The following is a 20248-nucleotide window of genomic DNA, read 5'->3' on the forward strand; positions in this document are numbered from 1 at the left end:
CTTAGTGACCTCACTGTGAGCTTTGCCTAAGTAAGGACTGAGGAATAACTGAGATGGGATGTCAGGATTTAGATTCACTCACAGAATCTCATTTGGGCCAATCTCTCATCTTCTGTGATATTTACTAGAATGTGTGAAATCAGGTTTCCCCCAGATGTAATCTCCTGGCTCCCTGCTGCCAACTCCAAGCACTTCTAATGCTTCCCAGTAGAGGGGAAAGGTCGTACTCCTTTTCTTTTTGCGAATACAGACTAATACGGCTGTTACTCTGAAACCTTTCATTCAGACAGCTGCACCGGCACAGGAGCCAGCAAACAGAGCTGTAAACAGGGGCGTTTCAGTGGGAGTTTGAAAGGGGAGTTCGTATTGTGGTACTTGTGTGGGGTTTGTTTTTGCTGTGAGTGGTGGTGTTTTGGGGTGGTTTGTGTTTCCCAGATTAACAGGATTTAGGTGGGAAGGCTATGACAGATACAGAGGCAGCAGAGGGAGTGACCCATGTAGTGGAAGACACAATGAAGATGACTGGATGTGGAAGCTGCGGTATGTATATGATCCTCGAGGGGCTACCTGGTAAGAGTTTTGTCTGCATCAAATGCCGTCTGATAGAGCTGATGGAGGAAAAGATCCGAGGATTGGAGATGCAGGTGGAAAGTCTGGTTGAGTTTAGAAGGGGGTTCGAGTGGATTATGGAGCAAAGACATGAGGCAGCTGAAGGGAAAAGCTCAGACTTGCAGATAGAAGCAGGACTGAAGAATTCTGAGGGGAGACTGTTGGGTGAGGAAAAGTGGACAGTGGAAGCATGTGACTAAGAGAACCAGGCAGAGGAACAGACGGGCTAGTGAAGGAGAAAAAGAGCTCAAGAATAGGTTTGCAGAGTTGGAAAATGAAGAAGGGGCTCAGCAGGTGATCACTGAGGGTGGCAGGGCGAAGAAGAAGAGAAGAGCAACTAGTCCTATAGGAAAAGGGGAAGAGTCAATGGAAGCTACACTAAATATGAGTCCCAGGAGGATACAGGATGGGTTGAAGAGCATTACAAGAGAGAATAGGAATAGAAAGAACTTGCAGCCAGAGGGAACAGGGGATAGACTGGAGAATAGCATGGTCACCAGGAAAAGGCAGGTCTACATGATCGGGGACTCTTTACTGAGAAGAATAGACAGGCCTGTAACCAGAGCTGATCCAGAAAATAGAAGGGTGTGCTGTCTTCCAGGTGCCAAGATACGGGATGTAGACCTGAGGTTGAAAAGGATCCTAAAGGGAGCAGGAAAGAATCCCCTAATTATCCTTCATGTGGGAACAAATGATACGGCTAGATTCTCGCTGGAACATATCAAGGGAGACTACGCTAGGCTGGGGAAGACGCTTAAGGAAATCGAGGCTCAGGTGATCTTTAGTGGGGTTCTGTCTGTTCCTAGAGAAGGGCAACAAAGGTGTGTCAAGATTATGACTATCAACAGATGGCTCAGGCAGTGGTGCTATAAGGAGGGCTTTGGGATGTATGGCCACTGGGGGGCATTCATGGACAGAGGACAGTTCTCTCAGGATGGACTTCATCTGAGTAGGGAAGGAAATAGACTTCTAGGTTTTAGTACCATTATACAAGGCACTGGTGAGACCTCACCTGGAATACTGTGTGCAGTTCTGGTCTCCCATGTTTAAGAAGGATTAATTCAAACTGGAACAGGTACAGAGAAGGGTTACTAGGATGACCTGAGGAGTGGAAAACCTGTCTTATGAAAGGAGACTCAAGGAGCTTGGCTTGTTCAGCCTAACCAAAAGAAGGTTGAGGGAGATATGATTACTTTCTATAAATATATCAGAGGGATAAATACCGGAGAGGGAGAGGAATTATTTAAGCTCAGCACCAGTGTGGACACAAGAACAAATGGATATAAACTGGTCATCGGGAAGTTTAGACTTGAAATTAGACAAAGATTTCTAACCATCAGAGGAGTAAAGTTTTGGAATAGCCTTCCAAGGGAAGCAGTGGGGGCAAAAGATCTATGTGGCTTTAAGATTAAACTTGATAAATTTATGGAGGAGATGGTATGATGGGATAATATGATTTTGGCAATTAATTGATCTTTAAATATTTACGGTAAATAGGCCCAATGGCCTGTGATGGGATGTTAGATGGGGTGGGATCTGAGTTGCTACAGAGAATTCTTTCCTGGGTATCTGGCTGGTGAATCTTGCCCATATGCTCAGGGTTCAGCTGATCGCCATATTTGGGGTCAGGAAGGAATTTTCCTCCAGGGCAGATTGGAAGAGGCCCTGGAGGTTTTTCGCCTTCCTCTGTAGCATGGGGCATGGGTCACTTGCTGGAGGATTCTCTGCACCTTGAAGTCTTTAAACCACGATTTGAGGACTTCAATAGCTCAGACATAGGTGAGAGGTTTATCGCAGGAGTGGGTGGGTGAGATTCTGTGGCCTGCATTGTGCAGGAGGTCAGACTAGATGATCATAATGGTCCCTTCTAACCTTAATATCTATGAATCTATTTCTCAAGCTAGGTGGATGGGTGTAACAGAAAGCAGGGAGGCTGCAGGGACCCTGCTCATAGGTGCTGGAACTAAGGGTGCTGGAGGTGCTGCTACACCCCATGGCTTGTGGCTTCCATTATATCCAGGGTTTACAGTTTGGTTCAGTGGCTCTCAGTACCCCCACTATACAAATTGTTCCAGTACCTCTGACCCTGCTGGGAGCTATTCTCTCTCTGGCTCCTTCCGTACCAGCTGTCAGTGTGGGAATGAGTATCTCCGACGTGGGTCCCTGTGCCTCGATTCTCAGCACCTCTGCTCCATAGTCCTTCCCGTAGGAGCTGATCTGCAGGTCAGTGGGGGCGCTGGCATCTGCTTTCTCTCGTCTGCTCTGGTCGGTGGGCTTGTAATATCCCGCCTGCCGCTGGATTCCACTCCATTTGCCCTTGACACTCTGCAGCTCTGCCTTTTCCAGCTCTTCCAGGGCTTTCCTCGCCATGCTACCACCTCAGACAAAGGCACATCAAACTGCCAAGAACAGCAGAGACAGAGTCAGAAAACTGCTGCTGCACATAGGACAGGGAGCAGGAAGCGCTTGCTCGTCAGAGAAGCAGGAAGGGCTTGAGAATCCAGCTTCCGTGCACAGTAACAGTACACTCCCTTCACCCTGCCCTATCCTGCCTCCTGCACTTCCTGGTTATTGCTCCATGTGGCCCGAGAATGTGTTTGCGAACTCTGTGTTTAATGTCGGGATCTGAGTCGTTATTCCCATTAATCTGAGACACCCAAATATTAAAATCCATGGGCCTGTTTAACATGGCATCTTCTCGAATGGCACTTGGTAAGGTAGGAGATTCACAAAGGCATTTAAGTGCCTAGTTCCTACTGATTTCAATGAGAGTTAGGTGCCTAAATACCTTTGAGAGTCTGGGCCCTAGACTGTATATTAAGGAAGGACTTAAGTGCTGGAGAAGGTTTCTGTGGGCCCCTATATGCTGCCACCAGTGTATAGGGTGACCAGATAGCAGGTGTGAAAAATTGGGACACCTGATTTTTGGGGCAAGGGGGGGGGAATAGTTGAGTGCATAAGACAAAGCCCCTAATATCAGGGCGGTCCTGTTAATATCAGGACATCTGGTCACCCTACGAGTGTCTGGGGACCATAAACCCCTTAGCTGGCCAGGGGAGAATATAGTAAATTCATAAAAGCTGAGTAGGGGTCATGCTGGAATCAAGGCTGGGGAGGCCATAACTTAGAGCAGCTCCATGGACCTAAATTATGCCATAAGCTGTTTCAGCCCCTGGGCAGCCCAGAATTGGGAGGGTGCAAAATTTGTTTAAGCCGTCATTGCCCTATCACCCCAAGGACTGTGACTTCTGGGCTGTGCCCCTTGGAAGGGCAAAATCTGACCCTTGGGATCTATGTCAGAGCACCCCATTGTGCAGCCAGTATGTTGAATAAGGCAGGGGTCAGTGGAAAAATCTGTACTGACTGGATTCTTTGTTTTTGTATTTAATGCACTAAAAAATCCCCTAAAACTGCCCTTTTCCTCCAGGAGCAAACGTGGCAGAGTTACTTCTTTTGTCAATCTGCTCTCTTCCCAATGTGTTGATTCCGATCAAGGCCACGTGTTCTCCTCAGCAAGCTCAGCCTAAATTCTCTAGCAAGGCACCATGGTTTCTGAGGCTGTCTGGTACAGGGGACTGGGGATTCTGCAGCAGCCTCAGGGGAATTTCAAAAATAGAGGTTTTTACTGTTAATAAATATGAAAACAACTAACCCGGTCGGAACAGCACCCCTCAGGTTACATATTGTAATATTTAATTCAATCATATCCTGCTCCCACTGCCTCCAGTTTGGTATTGACACACACAGCAGCACTGCAAAAGTTGTCAGGAGGAAGCTGGAGGTTTTGGTAGATATTTTAGGGCATGTTGAGCTGCAAACAGGAATCTTTTTGCAGTGCACCTGCTTGAATCTGCACATTTATGAACTATACTGCATATTGGTGCTCTTTATGTTACCCATCTACAGACACAACACACACACACAGTCATACAGAAAAGCACTATGTTGCGTATCAGTTAAGCTAGCTGATGATGTACCAGGCCTAACACAAAACCTCCAAATCAAGGACATGAAAAGCCATGGCATCTAACAGACTCCTGTACCACGAGACACACTTCACCACCAACCCTGACACCATACAGCACAGACCACATTACATCCTTAACTCTGTTCCAATAGGGATTTCAACTTCCAATACCCCTGCCCATCTGTTGTTCACAGAGCTGGAATCCCTCCCTCACTCAGCTTTGGGGAAGGGGGCACTAGAAAAGCTGTTATCCCTATTAATCCCCAGTCATTCCAGCTCTGGGAATAGCCATACTGGGTCACACCAAAGGTCCATCTAGCCCAGTATCCCATCTTCCAACAGTGGCTAATATCAGACGCCCCAGAGGGAATGAACGGAACAGGTAATCATTAAGTGACCCATCCCCTGTCATCCATTCCCAGCTTCTGGCAAAAAGAGGCTAGGGACACAATCCCTGTCCATCCTGGCTAATAGCCATTGATGGACCTATCCTCCATGAATTTATCTAGTTCTTTTTTGAACCCTGTTATAGTCTTGGCTTTCACAAGGAGTTCCACAGGTTGACTGTGCGTTGTGTGGAAAAAATACTTCCTTTTTTTGTTTTAAACCTGCTGCCCAGTTCTTATGTTATGAGAAGGAGTAAATAACACTTCCTTATTTACTGTCTCCACAGCAGTCATGATTTTATAGACCTCTATCATATCCCCCCTTAGTCGTCTTTTTTCCAAGCTAAAAAGTCCCAGTCTTATTAATCTATCCTCATATGGCAGCCATTCCAGACCCCTAATAATTTTTGTTTCCCTTTTCTGAACCGTTTCCAATTCCAATACATTTTTAGAGATGGGGCGACCACATCAGCACGCAGTATTCAAGATATGGGCGTCCCATGGATTTATATAGAGGCAAGATGATATTTTCAGTCTTATTACCTATCCCTTGAGCATTCTGTGTGACTGGGACACAGGGTGGAAACGGGACTGATGTCACTTCCCCATTCTCCACCCTCCCCGCCCCCCATGGCTGCAATTTCCCCAAGGGAAGGAACTGGCCCTTTGGTGGCTGCTTGTTCCTCATTTCCCCCTTTGTCCCATCAGCCCAGAGCTTCTTAGCCTGCGGGGGAAGGAATAAACTGGCCATTTACCCCATAAGGGCCTAATCTGTGCCGACTGCTTGATCTTCCCTTGCCCAGGTCAATAGGCCCTGGCCATATACACAGGGCAGCTCAGAGTGCCGGATAGTGACCTACACGGGGCTTTTAAATACAATGACAACTGTAGGGGCCTCAGTGCTGCCACACGCACTGCCCCGGCACACAGCGCCCCCTGTGTGTGATACATGCTGAGAAGAAGGGCTTGAGAGACCAGATACCTCCAAGGCCCCAGCATCCACCCAGGTCAGCTATGCAATGTGCACCTGGCTCCCCTACAGCCCCCACCAGGAAACGCCTGTTCCTCCCTGATGCTCTGCCTGTGAAAGCACAGGAAGTAAAGGGCTGTGGGGCCCTTCCCAATGCCAGCGCCTTCTCTGGATCTAGGGGGACCAGCACTGAGAAAGATGCCAAGATACCTGCCTCCATGTTTCAATATTTTGTGCCAGGCAGACACACCTCTCTAAGGGCTTATATATATATATATATTTATGGGAAGTTATACCAGCATAAGGCAAGGTGTGAATTCACCCCCCTTTGGCAATACTTGTGTAACTCCCTATCTGGAAACTCTTTTCCCAGAATACAAGTGCCTTTTCCTAGTACCGCTTCTATCGATTTTTGTGCAAGCTGATTGTCTCTTCCTAGGTATCCATTAGTTCCTCCCTCCCTCCCGCACTCATGCCCCGCCTGCATCTCACCTGGGAGCTCCATCTCGCCTACGGTCTCAGCCGGCTCCCTCTCGCCGGCTGCTCAGGGCTCCCCCCGCAGCTCGGCCTGAGGGGTGTGGGGCAGCAGCTCCCCTGGGGCAGGGACTCAGCAGGGGCTAAGGCTGCAGAGTAAACAGCCCCGTTATGAGAGTCCCCCCTCACACACCCGAGGCAGAGGGGCCCTGCTGGGCTGATGGGACAGGCTGCAGGGGGCAGTGGCAGCCCCCAGGGCCGGGGGCCTGGGAAAGGCTTGAGCTGGGCCCTGCTGGAGCCCCGCTGGAGCCCCAAGGAGCCCAGCCCGGCCAGGGAAAGGCCCCATCTCCATCTCAGGGGAGAGAGGAAAATGTTCAACCCCTGTGTCCATTCCCGCCCCCAGGGTTTGGGGCTGGGAAGCCTCCCAGCAGACGGGAAAGTCCCTGCTGGTTAGTGATGCCTCTTTGTGTCCCACAGCCCCACCTGGGGGGAGAGACACCCAGAACTGCCCCTCCCCTGCCAACCCCCTGAACTGTGACCCCCCCCAAATCTCCTCAGTGATCCTCAAACTCTGCCCCCTCCCATCTCCTGGCCTCTCCTGAATCCCCCACATGAGCCTCTCAAACACACTCTGCTCCCCTCCTGCCCCTCAATCCCCCCCCGCAATTGCCCCCTCCAGCCCCTCACTCCCCTCTGGAATCTTGCCCCTCAGCCCCCCTGAACTGCTTCTAAATTGCCCCCAAACTGCCTCTCAGACCCCCCAAACTGCCCCCTCCAGCCCCTCACTCCCCTGGAGTCCTGCCCCTCAGCCCCCCTGAACTGTCCCCCTGTGCCCCACAACCAAATAACCCACCCCACCAATCTTGTGCTTGAATCCCTCCACCGTCCCCATTGCCCTTCTCAGCTGACCCTCCTCCTGGACCCTTTTGAACTGCCACTCCCCTGGGGGTCCCACCCCGCAAAAAATCCCTTCCTCCCTGTCCCCCTGGCTCCTCTCAACCCCCCACCCCGCCCAGCTCAGCTCCCCGGGGTGAGTCCGTTGTGTCAGTTTAACTGTCACCTCAGGGACATTCTGAGGTCCCTCGCCCCACGGGGTCACCTGGGCCCTCGTTAGCCTCAGAAGATGGGGGGGCTTATTTGCATAACGGGAGGCTGGATTGTCCAATCAGGGGCTGGCCTGGGGGCTGTCAAATCATGACTCAGTGGTTTGAGCATTGGCCTGCTAAACCCAGGGTTGTGAGTTCAATCCTTGAGGGGGCCATTTAGGGATCTGGGGCAAAAATTGGGGATTGGTCCTGCTTTGAGCAGGGGTTGGACTAGATGACCTCCTGAGGTCCCTTCCAACCTTGATATTCTATGATTCTATGGTGTGGAAAAAGTGAAGAAGGAAGGTGTTAAACCTAAACCCCTCCTCCCTACACCATCGTCTCATCCTGGCATTGAGACCACGTGGCTCTGCCCGTCTAACCGGCCCTGCGCGTGGGCCTGGGAGCATCTCCGAGAACGCTACCATGGAGGTCCTGGACTTCAATCTCTTACCTAGTGTTAGGTCAAGGAATAAAATAGAGAAAGCCTGCAGGGAACCCCCCACTAAAATATAGGTCCACAGTCCTTTACTGCGAGCTCCAGTATCGATCACCTGGTTGGCAGCCAAGCTAGTCCTCCTGATGTAACCTCCCTTCCTCTCCTTCTGCTGGGATGAGGCAAGTGGAATCAGGTGTATAGAAACCAAAGAAATTGGGTTTATTTGGGGGAAACTGAGGTACCTAGATAGGAATGGGAAAAATGCATAAAACAATAACAAACTTATTCTCTCTATAGGTACAGTAACTCAGAACATCTGTGGCCTGAAGCCAAGACCCAAACTAGACCCCCATGGAGCACACAAGGTAAGTAAACATACAATGTCACCCTTCTGATGGCTGCTACTCTGAAACCCTTCTGATGGTCGCTCAGGACCTCGATCCTTTGGCTCGTACAGAGCCTCAGGAGAGGGACTCAGAGGAGACCCCTCGATGACTTGTCCTTCTCACTGGCTCCAGATGACAGGGCGGCAGGCTGACGAGAGGACAGCAAGGTGTTCACAGGCGAATGACAGCGATGGACGTTAACTGTTGCAGATGGTAAGTAATGGCTGAGATGGCACTTGTCCGGAGTGTCGATCCCCTGTGGAAGCAAACCTGTGCGCACCTGCCACTCCGGTGGGCAGCCCCGAACTGAGGTCACTGCCACTCTTCTATAGACCCTATAGCGCGAAACCCCGTAGGGAAACCCCATAGAATCCCTGGGAAAATCCAGTGAAAACTGGAACTTGTTTACTACTTGGGCCACTACTGACAGTTGGAAAGGGCAGGAAAACACTCCAACTGCCCTCCTGATCACATGACCAAGTCCTCCATTTTAGATAACAAAATGGGTTCCATGCAAACATAATAAATCATAATACTAATAGCCTTACAAACATAGCTTTAGGAATTTGCCCCTAACACTAGCAGCCTAAATTTGGCCTCCAGAATTTCTCTCCTACCATTCCCTAAGCCACTGGAACCTACATGTACCATGACCACCAGCTCTTCCCCAGCACTGCACAAAAGACTGTCTAGATGTCTTAAGAGAGCTGCAACCTTCACACCCACCGGTAATTCACCATGCAGTTGTCCCAATCATCACAAACCCAGAAATCTATATTTCTAATGATCCAATCCCCCATTACTATTACCTGTCTCTTCCTCATAACTGGGATTCCCTCCCCTCTTAGTGCAAGAGGATACCCTGACATCATGTGAAGGAGGGTCTCAACTGTGGGATCATTTCCCTCCGCTCCAGTTTGATGTTCTCTTTCCCTAGACTTTCATCCTCCTCAACAGCACAGAAGCTGTCAGACTTGGGGGTGGGACCGTTCTATTGTGTCCCACAAAGTCTCATCTACGCACCTCTCTGTTGCCCTTAGCTCCTCCACTTCAGCCACTCTGGTCTCAAGAGCCTGAAGGCCATCAGCTCCCTGAACACACATGCCATCTGCCTACAAGGCATATGCTGCATTCAGTGCAATAAACTGCATAGCCCCCACTCCGCTGCTAGACTTCTGCCTGCATGCTTTTTACTCCTGCCGCATTTTTTTGCTTTTGTTTTGTGTGGGTTTTTGGGGGGTGGGAGAGTTTATTGGCCTAAGTTTAGAGAATGTTAATCAGATGCATTTGGTTCTCTAAACTCCCTTGCAAAGCTCTGTATTTGCTAGCTCCTCTGGTTGCTTAAGAGCTGGTTTCTTAAACCCCTGTTCCCCCTGAGTAGCCCTGCCCCCTGGTTAAGGGTTAATGGGTGCTTGTAATGGTCCTTTCCCTCTCAGGCTCAGAGGGAGGCCTTGCTGTCTCTTCACAGCTGATTGCAATCATCGGAAAGAACAGCAAGCAGTCATTGGTCCAGACAGTCTGGCTTGGGCAAACAGCAATCAACAGTCTGGACTCTGACCCTCTGGGTGAGGCAAAGCAATAAGCAGGCTTTAACCCAGAGGTCTCAAACACGCGGCCTGCGGGGTTATTTTCTGTGGCCCGTCAGCTCCCCGTGGGCTCCCCCCCAGCATTTACCTAGAGCAGCTCCGTCCCGGCATGCACCAGGGGCAGGGCAGGCTCCCTGCCTGCCTGCCTGCCCTGCCCACGCGCCGCTCTGGGAAGGGGGACTTGGGGGAGGAGGGGCAAAGGGGTCTGTGTGTTGCCCTGGCCGTACCTTCCCAGGAGGTGGTTGGTAATGCAAACAATAAATAATACTTCTAGTAGTGGAGGAGGAGGAAGTGATGGAGGACAAACATTTCAATGTATTCACATAGATGGGGGCTGGCTGGAGAATCTTTGTGGGACCCAAACATCCCCTATTAGCTCTGACTAACATGCCTTACCCCCTTACCCAGTCCTGCTTGCTCAGGAGGGGTCCTTCCTCATATGGTCTCTGTTTTCCCTGTGGGAACTACCATGTCTGAATACACATGCAGAAGCTCCTTGGCCGGCCACAGAAACCCACACCAAGGATGTCTAGGAGGAGCTGGAGCTCAGCCTGATGGAGAAAAACGATGGGAAGCTGATCTGGGAGGTTGTCATCAGACCAGGTAAGGGTTTCTGTGCCACTGAGGTGAAAATGACCAATGAAACCTTGCAAAAGGGTGGTTCTGGTATCCTGCATGGCTGATCCAGATGGCGCTCGATCCGTGGGGAGGCTGCGTCCCTTTGGGACTTGTCACGATGATGATGATGATGTCAGAGCAGACTCAGCCCAGCGAAGGGAGATGTTTGTGCAGGCAGCCCCGAGCCAGCACCTGTCATGAGGCAGGAACCATGTGAGGGGTCTGGCAATTAGGTAGGAGAGGAGAGGAGCAGAGGAGCAAGATTGGAAATATCCTCTAAGAGCTTGGAACTCAAGATTATTGCCATAAAGCTGTGGCCAACCACAACATCCCTGCTAGCCTAATGCTTGAAACTGCACAATGCCCACAGGGATAGAGCTCACATCCTCCTGCTACAAAAACCCAGGCCCTGAACCCCTGGAGTAAAGCACCCCCTCAACTAGCTGTAAAGTGTATAAGGTCTATGATACACATTTGAGCAGCTCTGATTCCTACCAGCAGAGGGCAGGAGAGCACAGACACACATTACCCAGTGTGTCATGAATAGGCTTGGCAGAATCCAGTTTTTATTTCTTTTATCATTTCAACAGATATCCGTTTTCTTTTAAACTTTTTTAGGTTTTTACTGATTTAAATTTTCAGTTGCATGAAATAACTGGGGAGGGGTTGGACAATTATTTAGTGACAAGAGACGCTGAGATTCGAAAAGCGAAAGCTTTTTAGAGTGTTAAAACACAAATTGTCAATATCACACATCAAAAGATACAAAGTAAATAGTCTGACATCCCTGTTTTTTACTGTTCATTCGCTAGTCCATTTGAGACCAGGCCCATTCAGAAGTCTGAATCACTGGATTCGGACCCTAATACGTTCTCAAGCAGCATTTTCTTACTTTCCCTGCCTGTAAATTTCTATTATCATCAATGGAAACAGGTTTTTGTCGGTTTGTATGTGTGCAATGAAATCCACTTTTATTGAATGAAAATCTAATCCTTCCGAGCCTCATTATAAGATCTTCCTTGCTCTCTCTTGATCATGGATTTTCTCAGGAGCAGATCACAGGGTGGGAACACGCACCATTAACATCTTTAGGACACCTCAGTGTGGAGTGAATTCTCCCAGTTCAGCAGCTTTGACACTTCCTTTTCTCTTAAAACTGGGGGCTCTGTCTGAGACGCCAGTTTTTAAATCCAATTCTTCTGTCACACAGGCCAGTTTCTCCTCTCAGAAGCAAAGAAATCAGATGGTGAAATCCCTATTAATGTCTTCTCTAGTCCACATGTTGTACAGCACTGCTGCCATACGTCACCCCAGAGGTGGCTGCATTTTGACACTAGATGAGCAATCTCTCAATATCCAGACTGCAAGATGCTGTGGTGAAACTCATTAGGGAAGATTTTATATTAGTGTTGCCGGCACCCAGTGCCGAGAGGCTGAACAACAGCTTGAGTGGTTCGTTACCCGGTGTGCTACACCCAATAATTACAACGGGGTGGAGAAGCAGAAAAGTTTATTTGCAGCTGCAAAAAGGTACAGGGAGAATAAAATCTCAAATCCTGCACAACAGAGCAGGAAGTTACACAGGCTTTTATACATTCTTTTTTTTAGCAATAGCTTATTTAATAGCAAGCTGCCCCAAGTATCCATATAGCCAGCCAATCCAGTTCCCAGCTAGTTTCCTGATTTTCTGTATTATTTGTTAAACTCTACATAAAGCTGCTTTATTCAGCATTGTTTTTTCATATTTTCCCTGTTTGGCCTTGCTTAGTTTCAGGCAGTCTGACTCTGCAACATACTGTTGCAGATTCTCAGCATAACTGCTGTGTGTGCCTCCAGGCAGGGGGGCCAAGGACACTTGGGCCTAGTACGCAGAGCTGCTGCGAGTGCCTCCAGGCAGGAGGGGGGGCCAAGGACACCGGGGCCTAGTGCAAGGGGGCTTCATTGACACTCGTGGTCTTCCATCCCCTCGAGTTACCTAGTGGCCATGCCCCAGTGTTCCCAACAACTCCCCCCTTTGAGAACACTTAACAGCCTTGGCTTTGAGTTTTTTTACTTGGGCTACTTATTTTTTTACAATATGACTTTGCATAAGCACTTTGTGATAGCCCTGAAAAGAATGACTTATTAACTTTTGCAAAAGGGCCCTGACACATGATACTGCACAGCATAATACCAGTAATACAAGCAATACAGGAAAGAGAATTTTTAATAGCAGGCTAAATAAACCACCAAGCCAAGACGACAAACCCCAGCCTGAAAACAAGGTTTGCAACCAATTGTTTTCTGGGGCAGTATAGGCAACCTGTGCTCCGGCTCGGGCATGGGCCTCAGCCTGTACCACCTTTTTATAGATTTTATAACTGCTATTATTTACATATACACAACATTGGGGCCTGACGAGGGCACAAACCCCTCCTTGGGATGCCAAGAGATAGTCCAAAGCCAGCCTGTTTTGGAGGGAAAACGTCCTGAGCTGCTGTACCTTTTTATTTAAAGTTTTTACTGCTGACTTTAAATTACTAACCAAGTTTTTTAACTTTAAGGCCACCTTCTTAAGTACCATCTGCAGCCTTACAGTATAGCAGCCTATGCATGCCATGGCTGGCCCAGTAAACAGTGGTGCTATTCCCAGTACAGAGCACCCTACCAGCTTCTCGGTTGTGAGGGGATTCTTCATATTGCCCTCTAATGCCGTAGTCAGTTGCCGCAGGGTCTTTTCTTGTGACTCAACAGAGGTGTTTTGGGCATTTTTAATTTTTTTTTTGGGCAGTGTGGCAGTTATGGAAAGATGAGGAACTCCATGAGCTATATAACAGCTACCTGTCCAGTTGGCTGGCAGCACCTTGTAAGCCTTTCGGCCACATACAAAATAGTGACTTTGTAGGGCCCAGTAAGGACTGTTTTTTAAGGGGATTTCTGGGATATTTAAGGCTGCTTTGGCTGCTTTTTTAAATAATTTATATGCCTTTATGGGAGCATCTTATTTTTTTGATTGGGTACAAGTGGGGGCGTTTCTAATTGTGCTGTTTAAATTACACTTGCCATAGGGATTACTACAAACCCACCATTGGCTTGCTACATTGGAGATATTAACTGGACAGCAAGTTACATTTCCAAACCCCTTTTTTGTGGTAAGATTATTTGTAAGTGTTTCCCTAAAAGGGGAGGAACCATTACACCCACACTGTTGGCCTCCCCTGTTGGTCTTTATTTAATACCCATCAGCCCACTGTGTAATAACACAGGAGCTTTTTCCCACAGGATGCCCATAGGGATTAGATTGGTTTCAGGTAAAACATAATACTTCCTCAGTGAGTACAGCAACTGAATACTCCTGGTCCTGATAGGTGGCTTGCTGTAAAGAGATCTTGTTCCAGAACGGTGAGTCTGTTCTTTCCTGCTCTTTGGTGGTGGCTAATTCTGCTAGGATTAAGGGCAGCATGTCAAGGGGCATTCCTGTTTTGGGGGATAGTGGAGTTGGAGCACATACCCAGCAATCAGTCTGGTTTGTTAAATTAGCAACATGGTGCGCAAGCAAAACTAAGGAGTTATGCTCCCGATATGCACAGTTTGGAAATACCAATACAGAGAATAACAATGTTACCCAATTAATTATTACCAGAGTCTTCCCAACCCAGGGTCTCCAGTACCTGGGTGGGCCCATTTTAGCATTAAGGTGCCCGCTATTTGTGTCTTTTAAACAGTAGCTTTAGCCCGAGATCGTCACTAGATGAGGAGTCAGCAGGTTGGATGGTCCACTGTCCTGCTGACGAGGGGGCGGTTACTGCCTTCAGACGAGAGTGATGGATCCAGTTCTTGTGTCCCTCGATCTTTGCCGCTGTATGGGAGATCAGCAGGACGGTATAGGGTCCTTTCCACTTCTCCTGGAGAGGCTTGTCTTTCCAGGTGCGAACAAGCACAGAGTCACCGGGCTGTAAGGAGTGAACGGGAGAGTCCAAGGGGACAGGCTGGGAATCCTTGGTATACCTGTGAAGAGACAAGAGAACAGCAGACAGGAAACACATATACTGTGACAAAAAAACATTACCCAACTCCCATTTCCCTGACAGAACCGGGGTGCCATTCATAGGCCATGCCCTTCCAAACATAATTTCAAAGGGACTGAGCCCTAATTTACCCTTTGGGAGAACGCGGATACGGAGTAGGACGAGGGGCAAAGCATCAGGCCATTGCAGTGAGGCTTCTTGGCACACTTTTGAGAGATGCCGTTTAAGGGTCTGATTGGTACGCTCCACTACCCCACTGGCTTGCGGTCTCCAGGGCGTATGGCGTTTCCAGGGGATCTGTAAGGCATGTGAGATGCTTTGAATGATTTTTGACGTGAAGTGTGTTTCATTGTCAGATTCCATCCACAGGGGGAGTCCAAAGCGAGGAATGATCTCCTTAACAAACTTGAGGGCCACTGTTCTGGCAGTGCAGTTACAGCATGGGAAGGCTTCTGGCCATCCGCTGAACCGATCCACTATGACAAGGAGATATTTGAACCCTTGGGTCTGAGGAAACTCAGTAAAGTTTATTTGCCACACTTGTCCAGGGCCCGGAGTGGGTTCTAGGGCAGCTGGTGGCACAGGATGTCCCGGTCGGGGGTTATTCTTTTGGCAGACTAAGCAGTCCGCTTGTACCTGGGCAGCCAGGGGTCGGAGTCCAGAAGTGATAAAGTATTTTCCCATTAGCTGGATAAGTGCTTCCCTGCCAGCATGAGTGGTTTGATGTCGTTTTTGCAGCACTGGCCGGATTAGGCCCTTTGGTAAGAGGACCTTCCCTTCTGGGGAATGGAGCCATCCCTCCTTTCACAACAGCATAACCCGCCCTCCTTTGCCCATCTATTACAGTACTGCTACCATTAGTGTACCACTCATAATTTGCATTTGGGAGGGGTACATCCTTTAAATCCGGACAGCTGGAGTACTGGACATCTATGATCTCTAAACAGTCATGTTTTTGTTCCTCTGTTTCTGGCAAGAGGGTGGCTGGGTTAAGGGTGGGGCAAGGCTGTAAGGTGACTTCAGAGTTCTCTAACAGCTTAGCCTGGTACCAAGCAATCCGAGCCTGGGTGAGCCAAAGCCCTCCCTTTGCATCCAATAAGGCTCGGACCATATGGGGAGTATAGATTTGCATAACCCCTCCCAATGTTAGCTTCTCCGCTTCCTCAAGCAATAGGGCAGTAGCTGCGACTGCCCGTAAACATGCCGGCCAACCCTTTGCAACCTGATCCAATTGCTTAGAAAAATAAGCCACGGGACGTCTCCATGCTCCTAACAGCTGTGTAAGCACTCCTAGGGCCAGCCCCCTTCGTTCATATACATACAACTGAAACGGCTTAGAGAGATCCGGCAGGTCCAGAGCTGGGGCTTTCATTAATTTTCTTTTTAGGATTTTAAATGCCCTGTCAGCCTCTGGGGTCCAATAGAAGGGGTCATGATCTGCTCCTTTTAGACAGTCGTACAGGGGTTTATTCCACAGTCCAAACTCTGGGATCCATATCCTGCAAAAGCCTGCCATACCCAGAAATGCCATGAGCTGCTTACAATTATTTGGAGAGGAACTTGACAGATAGATTTTTTTCTTTTTTTTTGCTTGAATGCTGACGCTCCCCTTGCCTTAGCTGTAACCTGATTCCTCTCCACCTCAGACAACAGGGTTCTCAGGAGGATATTACAGTCGTCTCAATCGGCTTGTGACTACTGAGGCACTCCTCAAAGACTGAAATAAACCTGCTTGCGTTCGTTGAGAATTCCCCAGCCTGTGTTTTAAAAGCTGCTAAGTCTATTGGATTGAATGGCACATGGGTGTAAACTTGCATAGTGGTAGCCTGACGTCCGTCTGCCCCTGGACAAGCCACAACAGTCTCGGTAAGCAAAGGATAGAGTCCCACCGAGGGGGCAATCTCTGTAACCCGAGGCATCCTACCCTTATACGGTGGGAGTGTGGGGGCCGAAGGGGACACCGGCTCTGCCATTACAGTGGGGGTTGGGGGTCTGGGGACTAACATTAGCTGCTACCGAACCAGTCGGAGTCAGATTACAGTGCTGTAAAATATCTGGTCGAGTACATAAAATCAGAAACAAATGCGCATACATATGTTCATTCCCTTTCTTTGTTTTCTGACAGAACAGGAGTAACTGAAGGATCGTGTTGTAATTAATTGACCCTCCTGGTGGCCACCACTCCTGGTCCTCTAATTGATATTGAGGCCAGTCAACTGTACAGAATCGTTTTAATTGGCTCTTAGTCATTGGATTCGCACCAAATACCTTCCAGTTTGCTAGAATGCACTCTAGGGGCGAACACCGTGCCCTAACCTCTGAGCTCTGTCCCTGTCCCATACCTACAGGGTAACTCTGGGCGTCCCCAAGTTTCAACAGAGTATACAATCCGGATTTTAAAAGGTTCCTACCTTATCCAAGGGACCGGTTCTTCACCGTGGCCTGCAGCTGCTCCTCCCCCATGTCTAAGGGACCGGTTCTTCACCGCCATCCACAACAGCTTCTCCACTATATGAGTGCATTGCACCGTTGTGCCCTCTGGGGTCGATCAAATCGCGTCTCCTCCGAGGCCCCCGATGAACTCACCGGTGCGCGCTGGGCGTCGGTTCTCGCCGCAATCCTCGACCTCCAGGAGGGGTCCGGGCAAGGCTAAATTGCAGCCTCGTCGCCCACCCAGGGACGCCAAAAGCTGTTGCCGGCACCCAGTGCCGAGAGGCTGAACAACAGCTTGAGTGGTTCGTTACCCGGTGTGCTACACCCAATAATTACAACGGGGTGGAGAAGCAGAAAAGTTTATTTGCAGCTGCAAAAAGGTACAGGGAGAATAAAATCTCAAATCCTGCACAACAGAGCAGGAAGTTACACAGGCTTTTATACATTCTTTTTTTTAGCAATAGCTTATTTAATAGCAAGCTGCCCCAAGTATCCATATAGCCAGCCAATCCAGTTCCCAGCTAGTTTCCTGATTTTCTGTATTATTTGTTAAACTCTACATAAAGCTGCTTTATTCAGCATTGTTTTTTCATATTTTCCCTGTTTGGCCTTGCTTAGTTTCAGGCAGTCTGACTCTGCAACATACTGTTGCAGATTCTCAGCATAACTGCTGTGTGTGCCTCCAGGCGGGGGGGCCAAGGACACTTGGGCCTAGTACGCAGAGCTGCTGCGAGTGCCTCCAGGCAGGAGGGGGGCCAAGGACACCGGGGCCTAGCGCGAGGGGGCTTCATTGACACTCGTGGTCTTCCATCCCCTCGAGTTACCTAGTGGCCATGCCCCAGTGTTCCCAACATTAGCAAACATGTTAAAAAAACCCAGTTCATTCTCTCTCTTCTCCTCAGACATGCATTTTGTTCACAGGCACTAAGAACAGCTGAGCCAGCGGGTGACTGCAGCGGGCAGTGTTCTGAATAAATTATACGGCGCCACTCTAGATGACTAGCAATACTCAAACGTTAAATCTGGGAGTACAAATCCAGAGACGATGCGGAAGCTGTGTGAACTCGTCCTGAGCTGGAACAGGGACTGCAGGGTGGCTCTACCAGGCGCTGGAGGACAGCCACAAAAACCAGGTGAAAGAGTTTTAGGGGAGATAGATGCAGGCTGTCAGAGGGGCTGCATCCAGGGTCATTACAGGGAGCTCAGGACTCCAGTTCTGATCCTTCCGTCCTCGCCAGGCTGCACTAGGGCTCAGACAGCCCCATCAATTCCTCCCCAAGACCTCACTTAGTCATGGAGACGCATTCAAAGCTCCTGCTTCCCCTTGGCCTCAGTTGCACTGTCCTTTGGGGGAAGAGGTGGAGCAGGGGGCAGGGCCTGGGAGAGAGGCCGGGCGGGCAGGGGGCAGGGCCTCAGGGGAACAGGTGGGGCAGGGGGATGTTCCAGCACTCCTGCTGTAGTGTCCGGTTTTCAGAAATTAGAAAGTAGGCAACCTTACACCCAAGTACACACAGCTCCATTCACCCCCACCACTCCTGCGCTGATCTCAGGGTGTCCACCAAAGCTCACACACCAGGCACGGTCAGCAGCTGCCATGACTCTCTGCAATATCTTGGTAGGGAAATCCGATCGTGGCAGCTGGCTGGACTGAGCTGGACTGCTAGATCCGCCCCACCCCAAATCACAGTTGATCCATGCCCCCAGAGCCAGAAGGCATGAGGGTCCCCAGGTGTCTGGAACAGCAGTGCAGGGTGCTCCCCCATAGCCCCTGGTTCCCAGGGGGAAGGGAATGGAATGGAGAATGGGACCCAGGCATCCTGGATGACAGTTTAGCACACCCAGGCCCTGGGGTGCAGGGGAAGACCGGGATGCAGAATGGGACCCAGGCATCCGGACGGGCAGTGCAGGGCGCTCGCCCTTAGCAGAGAGACTGTGCTGGGGAATGAGAGCCATGCCAACAGCTGCCTGAGCCAGTCACCTGTCACCCTTCCCTCCCCCTCCTGCTCTGCAGACAAAAACTGGCCAGTGTCCTGTGCTTCCCAGAACAGCAGCCGGTTATTGATCTATATATAGAGGTGGGGAGGGGCTGTGGGGCAGTCGCGCTGCAGCTGAGCCCATCCCAGCAGTCAGCTGCTCCTCGGTGCCCATCCGATCTCTGCACCTCATCGCCCTCCAGCCAGACCCTGCTCCCCAATCCGTCTCCTCCGATCTCAGTAAGATGCTGCTTTCTTTCTCTCCCACCCGGAGCGGTGGCTGTGGGTATATTTCAGTGCCCCTTGGGCTGGATGCAGCCTAATGCGACCGAGGTGCCAGGGTCCAGGCTTAGAGGGTGGTTGGGAAAACTTGAAGGGAGGCATTGTCTTTCTAAACGGCGTAGAACGGGGCAGGCTGCGTGGGCAAGGCCAGAGGATCTGACGGGGACGTGGGCTCACCCCCTGCCCTCTAGGAGAGCACCGGGGTTTAGCTGGCGCAAGCTGGAGTTACTTAGCTCTGGGCAGGGATCAGAAATACTCAGAGTGAGGCCTCTGTCTGCGTCCGTCTGTCCGTCTGCCTTGAGTCTGTCTCCCTGTCTCGTCTTTTTTTCTCCTCTCTCCTGTGCGTCGTTTTAACCCCATGGTGCTGACATTGAGCCCGGATGGTAGCAGAGGGACAGCTTGTATGCGGGAAGAGCATGTGGCAGGGAAAGAGGAGGGCAGGCCAGAGAAGGGAGCTGGCTGGGGAGGGGGCTGGTTATTTAACCCAAATCTCTCTGGGCAGAGGCTAAAAATGTTCCTCAGTGTCTCTCTCTCTCTCTCTCTCTCTGTGTTAGTATCTCTTCTCTTCTGCTTGTGCGTCTGTCTCACTCCCTTCCCCTCCGCCCCCGCCGTGTCTGATGCATGGAGAAGCCATCCAGGCCCCCTTTGCTGCGTGTCAGGCCCCTCCGGAATGGGTCTTGCCCATCTCTACCCATTGGGGATCAGTCTATTCCCTCCCTTCTGCTTCACCCCCTCCCAGCGCCTCTCTAGCCCCTTGTTCCCAGCTGCAATGTGGGCCTGTGGGGCAGGACATGCGGAAAGCCAGGCTGGCCTAACCCCCTCATCCCACTCGGGAAATGGCCTGTACTGGTCCTCAGATGTGGTCCTGACATTGGCACGCAGCACGGTCTGGGGAGGGCTCAGCCCTGCAGGCTGCTCCCCATCATAGCAACAGCAAAGCATGAGATTCATAGACTCCAGACGGGACCATCGAGTCTGAACCCCTGGATAACACAGGCCAGAGAACTGCCCATATGTAACCCCCACACACACG

The 20248-nt window shown here is 50.1% G+C and overlaps 1 protein-coding gene across 1 annotated transcript in view; it reads left to right on the forward strand.

Moving 5' to 3' along the window:
* The window catches only part of LOC144265965 (uncharacterized), a 191642-nt gene that overhangs the window by 111321 nt on the left and 60073 nt on the right, over positions 1–20248 (forward strand). The gene's annotated exons all lie outside the window — the stretch shown is intronic.

The sequence above is a fragment of the Eretmochelys imbricata genome, chromosome 6 (genome assembly GCF_965152235.1).
Source record: "Eretmochelys imbricata isolate rEreImb1 chromosome 6, rEreImb1.hap1, whole genome shotgun sequence".
Lineage (NCBI taxonomy): Eukaryota > Metazoa > Chordata > Testudines > Cheloniidae > Eretmochelys > Eretmochelys imbricata.